Here is a 19,787-nt window from a genome sequence, read left to right as displayed (position 1 = left end):
CCAAAAAATGAAGAGCTATTTAGTTTTCTTTTCTGCTCCTTTTTTCAAATCATCCATCACTACTTTTATTTCTTCTTCTTTTTGTATCTTTGTTTTTACTGGATCTAAAAAGCTGGTTTAGCATTGGACAGGCCAAAAATTGAGACTGCAATGGATGACAGTTCTGGCTAACAAATATTGGCACCGTAACAAGTATTGCCAGAAAGAGAACACGTTGGTGAGAGACAAGAAAGAGCAGGAGACTAGGCAGCGACAGAGCAGGCAGTTTTCTCTTATCCCTTCACTCTCGCAGTCACTGTGGTATCACTGATCGTGAGGAGTTACAGGCCGTTTGGCCCTCTTACAAAGTCAGTGTAGATTAATGAATGACCTCCAGAGCTGTTGACTTTACCCTGAGTAGCAAGAGATGTACAGACGCTCTGACAAGCCATTAATAAACACATGAAAACACCCAAAAGGCCTTTTGGCCCTGTGTTGTTACAAGCTGGACACAGACTTCCTGAATGTTTGGTGCATTGCTGGAAAAAGGAAATGTAGCTGCAGGCCACCAGATTATGAAAAAAACTGGCCTTGTAGTAGTGAGATCTTGGAACAACTATGCCATTAGTGCCTGTTTTGTTCATCTGTGTGTGTGTCTCGATGTGTGCAGCAGCATTGTGTGTTAGGGCACAGTGACGCATGCTCCGGTGGTGAGTTAGATGTTTGGGAATGCAGAGTGCAGTGGGAACGAAGCAGGGGGCTGTGGCAATGGAAAAGGAAGGCATCGACCCTTGTCCAGCTGCTGCTGTGTACCCACACCCACACTCATAACGAAAAAGTACACAACTCCAACGGAACTTTTAAGAATAGACGAGAGAGTGACTTATACCTAAGTTAACTATGCAACAGCTGATTATCAGACTTCCAGATGGTGGGGAGTACAGTGGCATGTGAGTTGAAGGTCCTGAAAATGGAAAATGCGTATTTTATCCATCAAGATGTTTAGCTGTAAAGAGACAGAAGTTTTGACCACAAAGCGGTAACATAAAGGAATAGCACAGCAAATCGTGAAAAAGCTACATTCATGCAAACACAGTGAGGGACACTGAGTCAGTCAGGTCAGGGGCCAGGCTGGCAGATGCTTTGATAACTGGCCAGTGTCCCACATTGGAGCAGATGCTTAACGTTGGTATTATTTGGATTTTAAATCAAAATAGCTATTTTGTCCTCTGTACAACAAAATGAAAACCTGTGAATGTGACACGAAAGCACTCAACTTGTAGATATTTGTAGTAGTTTTCTTTTTGCAGGAGCTCTGAATTTTGCTATCTCACATTTCAAGGTTTGGAGCATACGTTTCTGAGCATACTGTCATGCTTTCACTCGTGAATCAGGTTTGTCTGCAGCGGGGTAGCATACAAAATTGCCAAAACAACACAAAACAAAGACATCTTCAGCTTTGAACGCTATCAGATCCAGGAGGCGCAGAACAAGCAGATGAAAAGTGGAGAAATGTCATGCAGAGAAAATGAGGAACAGTTGAGTGAATTTTCATGATTTGTGAGGTGTCTTTATGCCCCTGATTTATCTGTATTTCTTCTATTTGACCCCGTTGAACACCACAGTGTAACTATTCAACTATAACACATTATTCCTGCTGTGAAAGTGTAAATATTTCTTGCAATGAGCTTCAATATTCAGTCTTTTCCCTTATCTGTCTGATGCTGCTGATTTGGTTCTATCATCATCATGTATCATTGCTATATAACTGTCTTACCAGTCCACCGCTCATCTTGCACTTTCCCTTTCAGAAACGAATGACTGGTTCAAAAAGTCACAACAATAAAAAGTAAAATAACAGAAATCTATCTCTCAGAGAAAGCTTGAGAGTGAAACTGAATTTCACAGTGATTTGTTGATCAAAGCATGCATTCAGTTTCAAATTTAACACGTCCTCCCACCAGTAAAAGATCATTTCTTTCACAGAGCAACTAAGGAATTTCTTTTTTATATACTTTTGGTCACACTTGTCCTAAATTCTGCAATTTACTGTTCACAGGTCTTCCCAAGAAACCCGTTAAAGCTCCAATGAGAATAAATATTCATTCCATGGTGAAGCCTCTATTCTGTCTGCAGGTAAGCTATAAAAATGTATCTTTCCATTCCAAATCTCCTCAAGCATCAGCCTAGATCACAATAACTGTTCCATAATCAAGAATGGAAGCCAACGATTATGCTTTATCTAGCTCAAACATCCACACACTCACATTAAGAACATCATACTTTAGCAGATGTTCCTTTAAAAAATAAGCATTTGACGAGCTCTGATTTTGAAATTCACATGAATCATTTTTACATTTTTTGGATTTTCTACTATAGGGTTGAGTTTCTTTTTAGTTTAGTTTGAGTTGTGGGTCGATTTTGTGCTTTTTCTTCAATTTCAAAGAGTATTATGCTCATGCATTTTGTTTTACTTACTACAACCCTTCTGTTTCCTGCCCTGTTGATTGTTTCATTGGGTTCACCTTCCCTCCTCTCCTTTATTGGTTTGTCCTTTTTTTTTTACCTTGTCTGCTCACAAGCCTTGTTGGTATTCATAATTAGTGTGTGGTTCTAGTTTGTTTGGATCTTCTTGGCATCTTACCTTTGTTCCTGCACCGTCTTCTGTTCATTAGCTAGTTTCATTTGAGCTATTTCGTTTCTCCACCAGCTTGCCTTGCCCTCGTCTGCATTTGGATCCTCACCCTCTCACATGATCTGCATCAATCATTGTTGTTATCATTGTTAATGCAACCTGTTAATGCAAGATATTACAAAAAAAAAAAAAACTTACATTCCGACAATTGCAAAGTTTTCTTAATCTCCAGTACCGTCATATATTCCCTTCTATGGGGCATGTCATTGTAGGAGGTCTTCCTCAGGTTGAAGGTTTATCTAGAGCTATGGTGCTGCTGACTGGTTATCAGTCGTGGTCTGAAATCTTTTAGGGGCGCAAGGTGACTGCTTGTCTCAGAACTGACCTCCCTGCTTCTTTAAGATAACATTTTTATCTGCATTGAGCTCAAAATAGCATCAGAGGTTACACAGATGGAACAGTAAATAGAGGACAGATGGATTTACAATGCATTGGCATGGTAACATGGTCACTCTTTATAGTACAGAAAAATCATTATATTGAATGTGCCACTATTGCATAGATAGCTGTGAAAGCAAGTGTGCAAAGGATGTACGAATATAGGAAAGAATGATGCAGAAAGATAAAGAGATGACAGAGACTGCATCCTGACAGTAAGCAGTTGTCACAGGAGGAAAGAAGATAGAGCTATTATCTTCAGGGTGTATCATTCGCTAGTTGTGAATAGCCTCATTTGTTAGTCACAAACACACCGTTTCAAAATATACATCAGACTAAAGTTCATGCTCAGATGTTGCTTAGTGGGTGAATTCTAAATATCCTAATTCAAACATGAGAACTGAGGTACAACCCTATGAAAAATCTTAACCATGAACAATCTCAACATTGCACATACTCGTCAAAGTGGCACCATTATCTGAACTCCGCATAACGGCTCCTTATCTTTGTAACGTCACCATCCGCTTTATCACACAATCAGTCTGGAACGCAAGACGTAAACATCTTTATGGTGTTATTTATTTTCTTTATGAACTGAGTTCCTTAATCATTAAATAGTCTCTAAGCCATTGCTTTGCCAAAATCTGTTAGAAATAACTTGGAGTGGACTTATGTAAACAATCGTGCCCAGATTTTTTTCTCAGAACTTCTTCACTGATGTCTGGGAAAGAACGCAAGACAAATGTGTGTGCGTGCCTGTGTGTTTATCTGTGTGTATGTGCGTGTATGTGTGTCTGTGGGTTTATCTGTGTGTATGTGCGTGGGTGTGTGCATGTGTCTGTGTGTGTCTGTGTGCTTCTGTGTGGTCCAGGTATTACTTGTCTTATGGGGACCACAATTTGTTGACATTATAACTATAAAATGAGACGTTTCCTTAAGGGTGAAGACCCACTTTAAGGTACAGGTTATGTTCAGGGTTAGGAGCTTGCCAGCAGTAGTTAAGGTAGGCCCAGAAAATGAATGTAGGTCAACATAACTCTGTTAAAGTGTGTTTGTGTGTTTGTGCTTGACTGTGTCTGTGGACTCGACACTTGTCTTTTATTCAGTCATGTGTCCGTATACTCATGTTGTCTCTTACACAGGAACTATGACTATTTACTAAACACAAACAGCAAGATCTTTGCTACACAGATAAAAAGTGCATGTATGCTTTACATCATGGATGATGGATATTTTTAGAAGCTTGTGTGTCTCAACTGAGTGATTTGTTTGTCTGCAGCTCTGTACGATGAAGTCAAAGATACATTTCCCTTGAGACAAAGACTAAGGAGCCTGCAGTCAAGCGTGTTGTGTTCCACACATGTTGCAGTGACCCCAATCAGACACCAGCCCAAACATTCACCTCGTAAGCGATCTATCCAAGTTCTGAGAAAGCCTTTCCCTCCAATCCTGCACCCGTGGATTCTTAGTTGAAAAAAAAAACTGCAGCAAGAGCGTGAGAAAGCACTAACCCACTGACTGAAACAGGCCAGACTTCATCTCCACATGCAATCAGTGCAGATTCAGATCACTGTAACCTTTCAGAGATGTGCACTTTGCTTATGTCCTCCCTTGCTTATTTTACGTTTCTGAGATATTGATGAGTTTTAGAGTTGCTATTGTTTGAAACTTGTTCACAGTACCTGAAACTGCTTTTATGTTGTTTTATGCAATGTTGTATTGTAAGGTGAATGTTTCAGATGATGTTGAAAAGACAACCTCAGTGGACGGGTTGATAACTAAGTGCAGAAGTAAAATAGTTTTACTTTTCTTTTACTTTTACTTTTCTTTCATTTATTTAGCTATCTAGCTAGCCTAAAGTCAGCACAATACTCTTAGTAATAGTGATGGTATAGCTAATAGAACCAACAGCAGCCAGTAATAACTGTCTAATAATGGAAATACTTAACTGACCATGTGTCTCTCCAGCTGATCCAATTATAGGGTAGCTTTAAAAGAATAGATCAGTTTCTTTTTCAAATTTAGTTTGATACTCTCGTTCAGAAGATAAGTACCACAAGGCTTCTTTACAAAATATATATTCTAAATACGTTTTAGATGAAGTTATAGAATTTCAAGTGATTTTGGAAGTTAACAGGTATGGGTTAGTGATATTCTAACTTTAGAATAAAGCGGGATTAGGCCTTTCTGTGTTTTCGGTCTTTGTGATAGGCTGACAAATGACTGATGTTGCCTAATGCAGGTGTTTGTATCATGTAGACCTCCTGTGGTGCATTAGAAAGATGAATAGTGAATTCACAAAGAAGACAATGTCCTTTATGTTATATATTTGTGTTATTACAAAAACTACACAGAAGTATCTGTGGCATTTCTCTTTGAATCTATCTCTTGTTAAAGAAGGGAAGATTTAGATATTACCAATGTGTCCGGATCAAACATTAACTGATATTTAAAGTAATCAAAGAACATTAAAAAAGCTGATTAAGTCTACCAATACTGTACTCAGACAATATACTAACAATACACAACACAACAATACACAAACTAGTCTTGATATGACACAGAATATAAATCCCCTACAAGCAGCAGCGAGACGATATGACTCACAATTCACAGACATTTCCACGTTAGAGTAGGTATCTTTATCTGGAATCTTATTGAGAAATACCTCATAGGTATGAATAAGTAGGGGGTGCACTGAGCAGTTTAGTCCTTCATTTTAAAATGTAGGCCTTTTGTGTGATGTGAGATCAAGACCAACACACATTCAGTCAATAATAAGACTTGAATGAAACCCTTTTTGTAACTTCTTGGTTGGAATTAGACAATAATATAACTTCAGTAGGGTTAAAAAAACAAAACAATTATTGCTGGGGCTTAAGTACATTCCTTTTTACAAGATTGACATGATTGTCACAGTCGTGGGTTCCATTTCCCTGGTTTGTCTTGTTTACATGTCAACGTAACACGTAATGACAAAACTTTGTTTCTTCCTGGTTGACTGTAGAAAATAACTTGGTCAGGATTAAAAATAAAAACTGCTTGGATTTGGTTAGAAAACAACACGGCTAGGGCTGACTTATATTCTTTTTACAACTTGACTGTCACCCTAACAAATATTTATTTTTAGCATTTACATGCAGTTGTTCTTACAACCACTTGAGCGCACATATTCTTTATACGTAAGTACCAGCCAGATCTGCCTAAATGCCAAAATGCACATGAGGAAACAATGAAAAAATAAGATAGTGTGAGTTCAAAGAGAAGTTTGCACAAGCTAGGAGAAGCTCCTTGGTGTGTTTTTGCTTTTGGGTTAGACCGAGCCTGTTCAGGTTATGGCTGTGATGGGCAAAGTCCTGCGTTACCCCAAAAGATTTCATTTTAATTCTTTTTAAAAACTGTTTTTTTTTTGCCTACCCAAAGATTTTAAACTGAAACCGACATAGATTCGGTTTATTTAGAGACATTGTAGTGTATCAGAAATAGAATGCGGGTTTGCAGTCTTCATCTTTCAGACCGCTGCCTCATAAATTTGAGCTAAAAACCGCTGGCTTTGCCTGCAAAACAGTCTGAGGTTTTTTTAACCATTTATCTGGGTTATGTTTTCTCTCTGTTCCATTTTCATTTGCAATTCCTGCACTCCAGCGGTGAATCCCTCAGTACAGCCTGCAGGTGCGAAGCTGCGCTGTTCTGCTGACCTACTGACCTACAGACCGAAAACTGATAACTTCCATCCGTATGCAGACTTGTACGATTTCGATTTTTCCTTTTGAGAATTGCTCTCGTGTTCAAATATTTGTGACTGAAACACCCCCAGTATTAGGACAGGCAGTGTGAGCTGATGTTGGGTGGAAATACAGGTGGGATCAGATTAGCATATTCATAAATCCCCTTTCACCTGCAGAGTCAAACCCCCAAGCCATTTTAAGGCATTGTTTTCTCTTTTTTTTTTAAAGGGAAAAATCTTCTAAATTATATATTTTTTGGGAGCAGGGATGAGTTTCTAGGGGATTAAATAACTGCGAGAAAGAGATTTTAAAATTCATTCACCAATTCGCAGGACATTATCATTACAACAGACCAAAATTAACTTTCTATTGATACACTGCTTGAAAAAAAAAAATCAAACCTCTGCAGCTGCTTTTATCACACATAGACATCTTTCCCTTTTCAGTAGTGTGGCATGTGCTTTTTATAGGATGACTCTAATTTTACACTTTAAACAAACAAAGTTATTTGGAAAATATTGTTGTGCTTAAAAAGGCCGTGGGGAGCTTTATTCCCACAGTTTATTTTATGATATTAAGCGGTTTTACCAGGAACTAAAGTACAAGAATGTTACCAGATAAACACAGTGAAACATCTCTCCTTTCTTTGTTGACCTGTTGAGCGTTAGGGTATGTGGGTATGGTCATGTGTAAATTTGAAGGCGCAGGCATTTTCCCAGCATGTGACCCTGCTATAGTGGATGTTTGAAATGAATGGTGCATGTTTGTGAATGAATTACTGTGTGAATGGCGATCAGCCGGGCTACCAGCCTCTGACTGACAGTGAGCTCTGTGGCCTGTGTTACGCAGTGATGCTCCACATAAAGAAAGGCTTGATAGAGATCTGCAGAGGTAGTAAAGGCTCATGTAGTGACCGTTCAACCAGCAACAACAGTGAGACAGGCCAGCCATTGGACACGGCCATCCTAAAGCTCCCTGGCTCCAAAGACATGCAGGACTAACTAAAGGCTAAAACACACATATCACATCTCATTAGTCAGGGCCAATGCGACAGCTGACTAAAGGTTCAAAACGTGTCAACTCAGTCATGTAAACCCACCACATCTTGTTTTATTGTACTTTATCTCATTCTCATCTTACAGGAGCAGCTGTATATCTCTAAATGTTCTTGTCTTACTCTTTTTGCACTTCTGGGCTGCAGGGCAATTTTCCATTTTAAAACAGCTCGACATATTTGATTATTCTAGCATAATATTTTTAAATCGATGTGGCCATTTTTGTTTGCTCAGGAGAGGCTAACTCTTTTAGAAATAAAGATGGACACGGTTTCAGCTCAAGTACAGCTTTAAATATAATGTCTCTCTAGGTGAAATTGAAAATAATGTGGGATTGTCATCACTTCATCAATCTTTGTAACAAGGACCAAGGTTAAAATCCAATATTAGATGGTAATGATCTTGGTTTCCTGAGGCATCACCTCATTGAAGTGAAATAGATAGAAATAGATAAGTTAAATATTAAGTGAAATAGAAATCGTTTATGTGGCTTGATGAATCAAAACTCAAAAATCCTATTACATAACATCCAAATAATACAAAGGTTGTTATCAGCAAACATATTACCATAATTGCCAGCATCAGTGCACATGTAGTTGCACATGAAGTCGTCGTTATTACTGAAAGATATAGACAGGTTGTGGAGCAACTTGTACTGAAAACCAGAGAAGTTCGATTTCAGGGAAGGTCTTGCTTATTTCAGCAAGACAACGCAAAACCATGTTCTGCATGCTACAGTAAGAAGGCCTGAGCTGAACTCAACCAATGTAGTTTAAAGAGATACATTTTCTTGATTCCAGTGTATTTGGTACAACGGTACAAATAATACAAAGGATGTTATTATAGATGCCTTGCTGAAGTGGGCCTACTGGGAGCTGGGAACCTACTTGGACCCCAAGGTATCAGGTTGGCCCAAATTAAGGTGGTCAGAAATATTTCATAATGGGATTAAATTATTGAAAAGTGATACAAAATTAGCACAGAGTGCTGTACAGTGACTGTCACGAGATGACAAAAAAATAATCTCATAATCCATCCACGGATAAAAAAAAAAAAGACTAAATAAATTAATTGAGCTACAGTGCTGATGCCAGTTTCCCAGAGAATAGTTTGCAAAAATAATCTACAGTAATCGGAATTATCATGTATTGCATCAAAATACGTAATAAGAATATAAAGAAGTAATTCTTAGATCCACGTGGACCAGTGAAACATTCAAATGCTGTTTGTATAGTTTTAGATGTTTTGTAATGACATCCCAACTATTCATCATTATCACTGATAATCTGTGAGATGTTTTCTTAGTTTAGTGGTTTGATCCATGATATATTAATCACATGTTTTTTGGCCAAATCTGACATGTTTGAATTGTTTGCAATCCCAAACCCTTGGTATGAGGTCAGGTATCACAAAGTGCTTTTTAAATATGTAAATGTCTGAATTTGAAAAGTTGTAATTAGCCACGTTTTTTTCACCATATTTAGATGAGTAAATGATATTTACTATTTGCTGACTAATAAACTGTTGAACTGACACTGTACAGTCAATATGTTAGAGGTTCTGAGCATCTGCTGGACATATGGTGCGGCATTTTATCTTCCAACTCACACATATATACACAAGGAGATTCCATGTCTTGCAGCACTGTAGCCCACCTGTGTTTATGAGTCGAACACATGATAGTCCACTATATTGCTGAGATTGTGGAAGTCTCCTCCACCTCCCAGCCAGCCCACATCTGTCCTCCTGTCCCAGTGAGTGTACAGTGGGAGCAGTCGTTGGTCCAACAGTGGCATGCTTCAACGGTTGATGAGAAAGGGTGTCTGTGATGGTCATGGTGTGTTTATTGGTGGAGAGTGAACTGACCAAGGGAGAGGAAAGGGGGTGGAAGAGGTGAACTGGGGTTAAACAAGGGGAATGTGGTGTGAAAATAAATTAAAGGGACTGCAAACAGCAGAGCAGGACCCAGGCACAAGTCCATCCCTGGTTTTGTGTGCCTTCAGTATAAACACTAAAGAAATTGTCCACCTTGTGAGATAATCCTTTCCAACAGGTTAGCATTTGCATTGGTCCACCAGAAACCCAATATGTCCACAACGTCTCTGGCAGAGCTAAAGTAAACCTGACATTTATATGCCCAGACACACACACACACAGCTGCTACAGCCTTGCCCTTGCCTTGGACCTCTGGGCTGTTCCCCCTTGAGTCTAAACCAAAACAATCAAACCACTGACACAGGAAAGTGAACATTAATCTCCAACACAGCCATCACCATAACAAGCTATCATTTTGAAACGCACACACACGCACACTTCTTAAACATAGTTTAAACTCAATGTATGATCTCTAAAATGTTTGAAACGCAAACACTGGCAAACGAGAAGGGAAACTTGTCTTCTGCATTCAGCTTTGTCTCGAGCGCACATACTTCAGCCATTCTGTACTGTTCGGTTCTGCACCCCATCATCAGACTGGTGGACTTTATCAGAACAAAGCCTTAACGGAGATGGAGTGAACAAAAACATTCTAAAAACTTGTATTTCCGAAAATGTTTGGAGCTTGTTAGACCTTAATGTTTTCCCTGCAGTCCTCACCCTGTTGGATTGTTTTTTGTGGATGCAGACCAAAAGATAAAGACATGGCCTCTCAGTGGACTGCCAGCTCTACAATACGGTCACCATAAAGGCACTTGCCCTGCCTGGCACACCGACTTGAAACATTTTAGCTCCAATGTAGCCTTTCGGGTTGAAAGAGAAACAGTCTTCACGCAAAATTTACAAATTGCTTTTGTATAAAATCAGACATGAGAAGGGGACATGGCTTGCAGAAGTAGATTTTTCCTGTACTGTGGTTGTCATGAACGCATGGAATGAAACATCCTGTTAGGAAAGCCAGTGTAAAATGCAGGAACGACATGCAGTCCGCTTTTCAGATTTAAAGCAGCATTCAATTTTGGTGACTCAAAGGATAATTCAAACCTGTGACCGTTAAATCGTGATGTCATATTTCACACAGTCCATATCCAGTCTTGGCTTATATGATTGTGGGGTGGTTAAAAAAATAAATGTGTGTGGGAGGTGTTGCTGGTTATGATCGTAGGTTAACTGTGGATCTAAACAGTAGACTGGTTGTGTGCTGTATCTATGGCATATGTGTGTACACACCCCTGCAAGTCTTCAGTCTGAAAGGCCTATGTGTTTTGGCATCAGTAACTTAATGACTCCACTTACTGGCCTAATTCACACTCAGGCTCTTGTACACGTTTTGAAAAAAACATTATGCACGGAAATCCTACCAACAGAGAATCAGTTGTGTCAGTCAGATTGGAGGTAAACACTTTTAGAGTTCTTGTTTGAACCTCTTTGATCCTTCTGATCTGGGTTGGAATAGAATTCTGTTTATCCTTTAGTTTAACAGACATGATTAGGCATGTATAAACTGAGTGCTTTTAAAAAAATCTCAGCTCCTGAGCCACATTTTAAAGTAAATTAGGACCAAAGATGGTATATGTCGGGAAACGAGAGGTTTGGGCAAAGAATTACAGAGGACAGGGCATATGGAGGTTGGAGGGGGGAGAGGGACTAAAACAAGACAGAGCAGAGCTACATACATCTTTCCACTCCGATGTTTTTATATGACCTTGTTGTGTCTCACAGGAAATTCCCTTCGCTGTTTCCATTTTTCTTTGATAAAAGAAGTATATGTAATCTATCAATAAAACAAGAAAACAGAACACACTGAAAGGAGATTAGTGTGACTGTGGCGTTTATCTCACAGTTGTATTTTCCCTCTCATTTTGGCTTTAGACTCTTCCCAATTTAATCAAAACATACGTTAGTTGTCTCCGCAAAAGGAAAGGAAAGAAAACGTCCATTTTGTTCTTTCTTTACCTCGGAGCCTGAAGTTTCTTTATGCTCCCAGTTGCGCTTTGATAACTAACAGTGGAGCAACATTGTTTTGCCATGAAACAGCTTGTTCTCATGATTCAGATCCTGTGCCGCACAAACCACTGCCCAGCCAGGCGTCTAATATTAACTATGGTGAGTTCACACGCAAAGCAGCACAATACACGGAAACCCCAGTCTCCTGAGTCTCATGATAGCACCTTAGAGCGTAACCATCTTTGTACCCTGAATTACTCTGCAACATTAAATGCCGCTGGCTTTCTTGCTCTTGACTGACAATCTGACAATTATGTTAGTTACTGTCTGCTTCAGATAAGAAGCACGACACTCGGACCTCTTTAGCCATTTCCTTCTCAGAGGCCAATATTGTTCTGCCACTGACTCCCCCTTTTTCTCGCAAATACAATACGACCCTGCTGATATATAATACTGTGAGGTTGGGCGGCAATTTGAAATATCGCTTGAAGGGGGAGGGCTTTGCTGTTTGAGCAACATGGCTCAGGGTAGGCATGCTGTCGGCTGCACGGCCTCCTGTGTTTTGCTGTCTCTTGCAGAGCGTTGGTTTAGTGGGGAATCCAAATGGAAGCCCTAAATCCCAGTTAATCTGTCACATCACTGGGAGAGTTGGACACTCCACAGTCCCCCTATCTGATCATCAGCTTCCCACTGGTCTCCTGTCTACTGCTGCCCTGCTGGGACATAAACATCCTGTTTAGAGAGAGAGTGGGAAAAGGAGAAAGAAAAAGCATAAATTAATTCAGGGCACTTAACAGAATGTCAGCATGGCACAAATGTACAATCAGAGTGTCGTGAGTGCTCTGTGTTAGACACAGTGGTGTGTCAGGTGTCAGAGTCAGTTGATATCAGTCTTAAAAACTTTCTGTCAATGTAGACTTGAGATATGTGGTGACTGAGTCATATCAGTGTGTATGCTGAAACCCATGACCAAACAAAGCAGACTGGAAACGATCCAGTCTGCTGGTAACGCCATGTCTAAACTGGGCAAAAAAGCAAAAGTCATACACAGCAAATGTGAAACTAACAGAAGGATTATGGTTCTCTGTGAAGTCCAGTAAAATTAAAGACACTCATTTCTTGTGTGTGTATAACTTGGCACAGCTGCAGAAGTCTTCAGGCCCTGTGTCAACCTTAGTAGGAGCAGCATTGCCCCCTTGTGGTATGGCAGGTACAGTGTTACAACATAGTATACAGTTGAACATGTTAAGTAAGGCTACTTTATTATGTTTTTCATCGCTTTTCAATGTTTATCAAGAAAATAATTGTGAAGGCCTTTATCTAAGGCTTTTTTTAGATTGAAACCAAAGAAAGATATCCAATTAAGTTAATTAAATTAGCCCAGGTTGGGTGTGATTTCAGCTCCCTAAAATAACAAATTAAACTATAGAATTAGGCGTAAGCAAGATTAATTTTTTCTACAGGTGAACTCCATTATTCTTACAACATTTTAAGGAATTAGTGCAGTTTGCTGCAAAGTTATTTCATGGGAGATTAGGATTTGTGTGCAAAAGACTCCGAATGGTTTGTTTTTGTCATAGCTACAGACCCAGAAACATGTAAACTCAAAAGACAGCATGATCAACACACTGATGAGTGGCATAAAAAAAGTATGTGCTGCAGTGCAGCTTTCAGCACACACGAGCACTGATCTTTTGTGTTATAACTCTAGACGGATCAAAAAGCAACAGCACTGTACTGATGGGGGTATTTCCATTGCTTCCACTTTCTGAAAAGCATTTCTTTAAGAACGTTTCAATATTTGTGTTCATGGAATGGAGAAATGAAAATAAAAGTGATTGTATGATTCAGTATAAGCTCACATTTGAATTTGTCACCATGGGAGGGTGGTAATGGTTTTGTCTGCTGATTTGGATATGTTCTGGGAAGACATGACAAATAACAGATACACTATAAATGCAGAGTCATTCCCAGGAAATGTCTTGAGAAGACAGGAAATAACTCCTCCTTACAGTCTCTTCATATTACTTGTCAACGTCACTAGATGCTATTTTATTTTTTGACCGAACATGTTGAAGTATCCAACAGTTTGGTTTATGAAATAACACATACAGTCATGTTTTTTTGTGACCTTTGTGATATATACATGCCATTTCAGTTTGTGGCAGATTCTTGTGACAGCTCAGTGGTTGCCATGGTGACTCACACAGACACAAATTTGCAGGATATCAGTCACAGAGGGGCACAGTGACCCTAGCCAACCACAGCTAATTCAAACAGAATAGAGGAAAAAAAAGAGTTACAAGCAACAGTGTTGCTCTTACAACCCTTTAGAATTTTCTACTTAAATATGAGCTAAAACAGCATCAGATTTTTTACATGACTGAGAATTACTTATACAGAATCCTTTTACACAAGTGTAACAAAAATTCACATTATATTTGGTGGTATAAATATTGAGTATTTATTTGTGTAAGTAGCAAAAACATGTGAACTTCACTGTCTGCGTCTGGTGTGATTCCCTCAGAACAGTACAGAGCAGCTTCAGATTTGGGATGTTGTTGTGTTTCCTATAATGCTCCTATAACTGCTCACTTCAGGTCCTTCCACAACATTTCCACAGTATTGAAGTCTTGATTTTAACTTGGCCACTCAAAAAAATGTATAAACCTTATTCTCCTCACTTTTGAAAGACTTGTAATTCAGGGTTGTTGTCTTGCTGAGTGTTGAGACTGAGTTCATGGAGAGATGTCCAGACATATTCCTCTGGAATGCACTGGTGTGATTAATCAATAATAACAAACTGTCTTCACCTACAACCAGCAAAACAGGTCCAAAGCACGACACCAGGTTTAACAAATGGCATACAGTTCATTCGAGAATAAAGTGTTTTGCTTTCTACAAGGATAACGTTTCCATAGATGGTTCAGTTTAGGGATAATCTGTTGTCAACAAAATGCTTTTCCAGCAGTTGTCTGGCTCGTCCACATGATCTTAAGCAAACTGTAGACAGACAGAACTTTTTGGAGAGCTGTGGCTTTCTCCTCTGCAGTTGTTGTCTATTTTTCTCCTGATTGTGGACTCGACAGGGCACTTTATGTCTTTTATGACTTGTGCTAGTTTTGTCCAGCACCTGCTTCATATGATGGATATGCATACTTTTTGCTAACAATCTTGGACCCATGAACATTAACTTTAGAAAATGTTTGAGAGACTTTAAGTTGATTGGGTTTTTGTGACCTCACAGACGATTAGATACCTTGTTCATTGACTGTGGATTTGTGAGGTCCTCAGAAATCTCCTTTCTTTTGTTGGTCTTTGTAACTTTTGTTACATTCATTTGACTGGATTCTGTTTCTCGACCTTTAAGACCAATTCTATGTGATGGTTCTCTAGGTCACATTCATGCAGAATTATTGAAAATTCTCAAGGACTGAAGAAATAGCTGTGAACATAGAGCTCTACACTGTTATTGGTGTCAACATGAAAAATATCTAAAGATATCTAAACAGTTCGCCCTACTATTCATAAATGCTCATCGCACCCTACTGTGACTCATGTACACCTCAACTATCCAAACCAGCATTTGGCTTGAGCTTTAGTGATTAGCAGGTTAGCACAGCTCCCAGCAGAGTAGGACCGGCTGAACTTGCTCCTGGAATCTCTCAGTATCCTCAAGACCTCAAAATTAAGAAACAAATAATAACACAGATGATTGCCAGAACCATAGGATGGACCTGTGGGCTGGTGAAACATACATAACTCCAATTACTCTCATAGTATTAAATAGCTTCACAAGAACTTAAACAGTCTTTTGAGATGAGAGATTAAATGTATTCAATGACCAAGAAACGTAGTCAAGTTGCCTTAGACAATATCTAAACTGTAGGATTATACATACTGAGGGAGCTATGTGCTGAAGTGGATGCAGGTGAGCAGGGAGGAGTTGCAGGTCCGGTTATAATAGTGACAAGAAAGCAGGGAGATAGAGGAGTTCTCACAAATGACAAAAGTTAGCGGTGAAAGAGCAGCCAATATCGCAAGGGGTAGATAATAAAGTGAAACTGAAACTATGAATTACCGGATTGGAACAAATAAAGATAACGTTTTTTTCAATTTGCATTTATTCATTTCAGTTAGCATACCACCTCACAATGGCAACTAGGAAACCAAAACCATAAAACATACGGTATGAATAAGAGGAAACATGCTACAAAAAGATAGCCAGAATGTCTGACAGTATGCACAATCTCTGTTTTATATCTGCCACACACTTCCCCATTTCACACCGTAGATTTGTGTTCGTATGAGTACTGCAGTAAGAAACTAGGAGTTGTTTGAATGTCTCTAACAAATGATTCTCACTCATTTCTCCTTAGTGTTGAAACAAATTGGCCTGTTTAAGTTCCACAGCACCAAATGTGTTTAAAATACATAGAGTAGAAAAGCTATCACTCCAAAAGTCCCTAAATAAGGGCTCAAGCTAAGTTTCAAGCACTTAGAAGAAACACATAGCAAGAGGCTGACGGGTATAAACAGTAAAAACAATGATTAAAACACTTTGCCTAACTCCATAGCTTTTGAAAATCATTTCAAGTTGATATTTATTTTGAGACTAACAATCATAGGGCATTTTTAAATATTTGATCAAGGAAGTCATGCTATGACAAAAATGTCTCAACCTAATGCTCCTTGTCTTTCTGATCTTTGAAGCACATGTGGAGAACCTTTAGAACAGGAAGTGTCTCCTGTCGCCCCTGTCTGACCATCTGGCCTCCATCTTTGAACAGATTTTCAACAATTCAATGGAGCTGTGCAAAGTTCCCCTCCCAAACATGATATCATAGCACTTCAGGTTCTGTTTTCATTCTGCGACACTTCATCTGTCCAGATACATATGCAAGAATCTTGTCTGTGACTTCAAACAGGCGTTTTACACAGACATCACATCACAGAAGCAGTCCAACTCAGCCAGCTGTGAAACCTTCCACCTGTCAGTGGCTCTCAACCTCTTGACAGACAAGAGTAAGCAGGTGAAGCTAAGTACACACGTCCTATCCGTGCATGTGTGCAATCGGCTCTCCAATCTGATCTTATTCCTTTACACAAGTGACTGCATCTCAGGAGAATTAACTTCCAGGCGCTTCCTGAAATTTGAATATGACACAACGGTCATCAGCCGTGTCTGGGGCAGCAATGAGTCTGCTTATAGACAGGATGTTGACTGACGGGCCCTCTGGTGTGGTCAGAACAACCGCCCAACACTGCATATTTACCATTTCATAAGAAATTCAAAAATTTGTTTCAATAACATCATTAATTTATTCTAGTAATACAAACCTTGCACACTGAGCATATTGGATATAAACATTAATTAGGCCTAAGTTCAGCCTAATACTACTTTTTGAGTTATTTTTAAATTCTGTCCTCTGTTCTGTCATTTCCACTCCAGGCTTTCCAGGCCTCCTCCCCATCTCCACCCCTTCCTCATACCAGTGGAGTTTGATTGGAAGCTTCTGCCACTTCCTCTCTCTGCTAATCCACCACCAGCGTGTAGACACCGGGGGTCCCGTCCTATTCTATTTCCTTCCTTCATGTCACCACTATCAAGATGATGCATCAGAGTCTAACTGCCAAACAAAAACCGTTTAAAATTCAACATTTTGTGCATGGATACATTTCATTAAATCTTTTTGAAACGATCACTCATACGTGCACATACGGTGCATCATTTTCTGCAAGATTTATATCCATTCCATATTTATTTACCCTTTCAATTTTTATGTTTCAGACTCATTTTAAAATAGACCTTTTCAATGGTTGGTGCCAACGTCTGGCAAGAAACAATTTTTCTTATATATGCAATTTAATCTTGCAATTTTTTTTGCACATAGGTTGCAAGTGATGGTGAGTGTGTCCTTCACCAGCCCTCTTTGACCATCTAATCTAACAAGCTTTATTGATTCAAAATATCTTGATTTAGTCAGAGAGGACTAGAATCACCGACAGTGGAACACAAGAGAACAGGACAGATAAAGACAATAAACAGAAGACAGACAATGACAGGTGTGTGTGTAAGGTGTACTGTGGTGCATCTAGATGAATGTGTTGAAGTATGCGTTGTGGTCTGTAAGTAACCCCCGTATCCACCAGAAATAAAGCCGTCCAGCAGACGAACATAAAGCAGTGATGTTGACCTTCAACACTTACTCAGCATCAACCACTGACTACAACCAGTGACAGGCTGGATCACAGCTAGTGCTGGTGTGTTGGGCCAGTGCCATGCACCTCCACCAGTGCTCTGGATTGCCCCCCCAGCCCCAGCAAGACCCCTGCAGCCCAGCTAGACCCTACCAGCAACAAAGCCAACCCCAGGGGCAACAGGAAAAAGGACCAACCCAGAATCCAGGAAAAGCACCAGCCAGGACATCCTGAGTAAACCAGCAGCCCAGCGGGTATGATACAGAGGGTAGGGGGAGGGTAGAACGCTCATCACACCCACATTGCAACCCCGCCAAGGGCAAGGTGCACGCCACCCACCCCAGGACAAAGGAGGCACGCCTAACCTACAGCGAGGAGCTAGGAGCTGCACAACACAGGCCCCCTAGCCAGGAGGGGGCCACCAACCAACGTGGGGATCCAGTTGGTAAACATCCTGGTGGGGCTTGGTGGAAAAGCACCAGTGGGTGGGAGCGACCCAGGCAAGATTTGCTGGATGATTCATCTCAATGCAGAACCATTTTCAGGTGTTTCTAGAAATGCTCTACTGGGTTAAGGTCCACGATCTTGCTGAGTCACATCAGCATTTTTGGTGAGGCCACTCCATTTTTTTTATTTCTCTGTTTTTTGGGGTGACATACTTCCGGCAATTTTTTGTTGAAATGTGTTCAACACGGCCTGTATCCAACACAGTCTGGATAAGGTTTATCACTCTGGACTGATTTATATTTTCATCCGCCTTTCCCTCATCGCAGCATGTTCTCCCTCTGTATACGTGGGTTATCTCCAGGTACTCCAGCTCCCTCTCACCATCCAAAAACATGCATGTTAGGTTAACTGGTGATTCTAAATTAGTGATAGTGAATGTGCATGATTGTTTTTCTTGTTTGTCACTGTGTTGGCCCTGTGATGGACTAGTGACCTGTCCAGGATGTACCCCGCTTCTTGCCCAGTAACAGCAGGGGCAGGCTCCAGGTACTCAGCGATACTGATTTGGATTAAGCGGGTATTGAAAGCAAATTAAATTATAGAAATTAACAGGTTAAGTTGAATAATGTCCAAGCTGTCCAAGTGATAACAATTTCAAAGGCCATAGAGAAGGGTCCATGACATGTCTATTTTCAATATGTTTCACAGTAATAAAGTGTTAAAATTTGTCCTTTTGGTGGCTATAGTTCTAAGAAGATAATCATTGAGAGAATTTTTTTAAAGAGTGGACGGATCGAGACGTCAAAAGAGCTTCTGGCTGATCTAGAACAATCTGAAGTAGTGGATTTCATCCTATACCATACTCTATATACTGAACTACAAAGGAATGTTGGAGTGAAGACTAAGGAGGACAGCAGTACTGGAAGAAAAAATGCACAAAAACAGCATATCCTGTATTTTCATTAAAAAGCTGCAGTCTCTCTTGGATAAAGTTCTTTGGACAGTGATAAAAGTGGACCTTTTAGGCAATGCTGTACTTCAGTATATTTATACAAATTAAGTCCTTAATAATAGCCCATATGTACAATAAAATGGAGGTTCCTTCATGCCGTGGGCATTGGCGTCACACTTGACCCTTTTTACTGGGGTACATGCCCCAATCGGCTGTGCCTCAGTAAAGTCTCACATTTTGACAAGCATGTATTTTAGGATAATTTGGAATAATAGTAACTGTGACATTAAAAAAAATATATATATATTACTTATACACAATATCAATCAATGCTGATTCATTAAAAATACAGGTGGCTGAAATGAACACAAAAACTCTTGGTCTGTGCATCCCGCCCAGCAATGCACACAGGTTGATGCACATAGAGGAGTCAAATGTATTTGGACATGCCAGGCAGTGTGAAACACGTA

This window comes from Leuresthes tenuis, unplaced genomic scaffold, assembly GCF_036924035.1.
Source record: "Leuresthes tenuis unplaced genomic scaffold, fLeuTen1.0.hap1 SCAF_7, whole genome shotgun sequence".
Classification (NCBI taxonomy): domain Eukaryota; kingdom Metazoa; phylum Chordata; class Actinopteri; order Atheriniformes; family Atherinopsidae; genus Leuresthes; species Leuresthes tenuis.
Note: the sequence above shows the minus strand (reverse complement) of the source record.